The sequence below is a fragment of the Cetorhinus maximus genome, chromosome 22 (genome assembly GCF_964194155.1).
Source record: "Cetorhinus maximus chromosome 22, sCetMax3.hap1.1, whole genome shotgun sequence".
Lineage (NCBI taxonomy): Eukaryota > Metazoa > Chordata > Chondrichthyes > Lamniformes > Cetorhinidae > Cetorhinus > Cetorhinus maximus.
Window position 1 is genome coordinate 9,224,562 of NC_135900.1, and position 3,853 is coordinate 9,228,414.

The 3,853-nt window shown below is 45.7% G+C and overlaps 1 long non-coding RNA gene across 1 annotated transcript; it reads left to right on the plus strand.

Annotated features, from left to right (window-relative positions):
* The first annotated feature begins 1,574 nt into the window (after positions 1-1,574).
* LOC144696454 (uncharacterized) lies at positions 1,575-3,273 on the plus strand. Its single transcript, XR_013580167.1, has 3 exons — positions 1,575-1,662; positions 2,189-2,236; positions 2,990-3,273. It is a non-coding gene; the product is annotated as an uncharacterized LOC144696454 (long non-coding RNA).
* Positions 3,274-3,853: the final 580 nt, after the last annotated feature.

Consider the following 3,853-nt stretch of genomic DNA (forward strand, 5'->3'; position numbering starts at 1 on the left):
TAGGTTTTAAGGAGCATCTTAAAAGTGGAAAGTGAGATAGAGAGGCGGAGAGGGTGGGGGAGGGAATTCCATAGTTTAGGGCCTGGGCAACCAAACTGTGGAGTAATTAAAATCGGGGATGCTGAAGAGGGCAGAACTGGAGCGGCACAGATATCTTGGAGAGTTGTGGGGCCGGAAGAAGTTACAGAAGTAGGGAGGGACGAGTCCGTAGAGGGATTTGAAAATGAGGATAAGAATTTTGAAATCAAGGTGATGCTTGAGCAGGACCCAATGTAGGTCAGCGAGCATAGGGTTGATGGGTCAACAGGACTCAGTGTGAGTTAGAACCCAGCACCAGAGTTTTGGGTGACCTCAAGTTGATGGAGGGTAGAATGTGCGAGGTCAACCAGGAGTTTATTGGAATAGTCGAGTCTCGAGGTAACAAAGGCATGAGTGAGGATTCCTTGGAATATAAGAACATGGGATTTAGGAGCAAGAGTAGGCCATCTGGCCCCTCGAGCCTGCTCCTCCATTCAATAATATCATGGCTGATCTGGTTTTGGTCTCAACTCCACTTTCCTGTCTTCCCCCAGAAAAACCTTGACACCCTTTATCAAAAATCTGTCTAACTCAGCCTTGAATAAATTCAAAGACCCAGGCTCCATTGTTTTTTGAGGAAGAGAATTCCACACACTAACGACCCTCTGAGAGAAAATAATTCTCCTCATCTCTGTCTTAAAAGGGAGACCTCGTTCTTAAACCATGCCCCCTTGTTCCAATCTCCCAGACAAGTGGAAATGCCCTCCTGGTATCCACTCTATTGATAAGCTGAAGTGTGGCGAAGTCAGGAACAAGTTGCATTTGTGTAGCAAATTTTAAGACATCCCAAAGCTTTTTTACAGCGGATTATGTACGTTTTTGAAGTGCGGCCGCTGTTGTAATGCAGGAAAGGCTGTAACCAATTTGCTCTCAGCAAGGTCACGAATCCAGCTATGCGATAACAAGGTGATAATCTGCTCTTTTTTTGGGATGTGGGTTGAGGGATAAACATGGGCCAGGCCAGCAGGGAGAATTCTGCTACTTTCCTTCTAAAGGGTGCCGGACACCTGACGGGGTGGACGGACTTCGGCTCGAAGCCTCGTCCAAGAGCGAAGCACTGCCTCAGTTACAGCACTGGAGGGTCAGGCTTAACTTAATCTCTGGAGCGGGACTCGAACTCACAACCTTCTGAATCAGAACGCTCCTAACTGAGCCACAGCGACCGGCAGGATTCCTGCAGTTTGCCGTCAAGCGAATGCCGACGCAGTCTGCAAGGGTCTCGTCCACCAGCGTGTGTGTGCGTGTGACTGATGGGGGACTGCGCAAAAGGACACCAAGCATCAAAAGGATGCAACAACTCTTTGGACAGAGAAAAAAAAACAACGCAGCTAATTTTTAAAGGATTACACTTAAACAAGTGAGCCCAGAAGTATCATCAATCTGAGAGACAGTTTTAAAATTGCAAGTAAGACACCAAGTGTTCCTTATGCTCCGATAGGACCACAGCTCCTCCCCTGAATGCTCTATACCTGCGGCTACTATTTTGAAATGTTTTTGACACGATGTGAGATTAGCAGCCGCTGTACCATCAGGCATTTTCACCAAAGGCACTGCTGCGCTTGATAAGTGCATAGAGGACGGAAGGTATGTTTCGCATTCGCACAGGTGGTCATTTTAAGGTGTGTGTGCTAGGCTTAGGTAAAGTGAGCAATGAATCACGTTACAGCTGAGTACCAGCCATGTGTTAGTCCAGTACCTGTACAGCAGTCACAGGGTGTACAGTCTGCCTGGTGCAATTAAAACTCAGGGAGGCTCAGGGAGCTGGCGGGGGTTGGGGTAGGCACCCAGCTGACGGGTGTTTAGCTCGATACAAGGAGGAATTTAAAGTCAAATCTCAAATGAAGTGGCCTGGAGGAAACGGCAAACAGAATCTTTTTCAGCGTTCCTTAGCGAGAGAAGGGAAAAAGAAAGTATTTTAAGCAAATTATAAAGCGCAGAAGCCTTTAAATTTGTCAACTCTTGCAGAAAGACTTTGGAAAGGAAATAATAAAATGTCACGACCGATGCAGAGTAGGGAATATCTATGCAATGACTGCCAAATGCAGTATAATGAAAAATTGAAGTGTAGGCAAATTCTAATGGCCTTGTGCCCAAACACTCTACTACACAGATGGCTCACATCTTTCTCTTAAAAATGCAGGAAACTGATCAACCAACTGTAAGTAATTTTATCATAATATTCAGACTATCCAATTCTCCACCTCACCCCTTTTCTCCCCCTCCCACTCTCTCTCCTCCTCACCTCCCTTGGTTCCCCCTCCCCGTCTTTTCTCCTCCACCCTCCCCTTTCTCACCCTCCCCCCGCTCCCGATTTCCCCTGCCTGCTCCATCGTTTTCCAACCACCTCTGCATATCAGACACTTTGTACCACATTGAACGAAACAGTGAGTGAGGAAAACAGGTCAGGCTTTACCCGCACATACTCCTGACTGTAACATCCTGTAACACCCTGACTGTAACATGTCCCTGACTGTAACATCCTCGAAGAATTCATAAAAGGTTAACCCATTCCTGCCCAAGCACTGAGGTTGGGGGCGGGGGCGGGGGGAGTGAGTTGGGGGATGGGTGGGCTGCAATTCAGGGCTTAAGAAGAAACTAAAGGATAAAACAAAAATCTGCAAATCCTTAGCTCCCTGTAGCGAGAAGGTCTGTTCTGAATTAATTAATGCAAAGCCCTTTTGCAATAAATTATTCCTTTTATTGCATTCGGGTTTTTATTTCATTTGGAATTGATTTTCATTTGATAACTTTGTGTCAGCCTCCCAAAAACAGAGAACTGGCTCGCTAGTTTACAAATAATTTTTGCCCCCCTCCCCACCCTCCCTCCCTCACCGTTTCTCTCTCTCTCTCTTTCTGTACATTCTACTTAATGCATGAAATGAATGCTAAACAACTCTTGCCTTTGCTTCAGGGAGAGATGCCTGTGGCTGCCTGTTTAATGAAGGATTTGAGCCATGAGAGCCAGGCGGACCCATACTCTGCTCTGCATCGTTTGAAGGAGAAAATGAACAGCAGCCCAGAGCTGATATTAAATGCTGCATGTTCTGCACACTGACGTCTGCCAACACTGCACTCGTACCTTAAATGAGTCTCCACTTAATAAACTTCGCTCACACGTAGTTTGTCTGTCCCCATGGTTGCAAAATAACAGCAAAATTCTGTGATGCTTCCTGATTAAAGCAAGCCTTCCTAATCAACAGAAGATTTCCCTCCTTGTATCCAATTAGTACTAAACACCTTCATGAGCCCAAGGGCTGAAATATCCATTTATTTTGTTCAGTTTTATTGATAAAAAGAAAGAACTTGCGTTGACAGAGTCCTTTTTGTGATCTCAGGACTTCCCGTTTTATAGCTAATGAAATACTTTACTGAAGTGTGGTCACTGTTGGAAAACTGATAACTAATTTGCGCATGGCAAGATCCCACAAAAAAGCAGTGTGATGACAGCCAGACAACCAGTTTTTTTTTAAAGATGCTGGCTGAGGGATAGATATTGGCCAGGACACCATGGAGAGGAATCCCCCACTCTTTATCAAAACAGTACCATGGGATCTTATGCACCCACTTAAGAAGGTAGAAGGGGCCTCAGCTTAATGTCTCTGCTGAAAAATTTGATATATCAGCACTTCCTCAGCACACTTTAAAAAGGGCATGATAGTCCTTGAGAGAATTTCTTCTATATTCTTCCACGGGATGTGGGCTTCGCTGTCTAGGCCAGCATTTATTGCCCATCCCTAATTGCCCTTGAGAAGGTGGCGGTGAGCCGCCTTCTTGA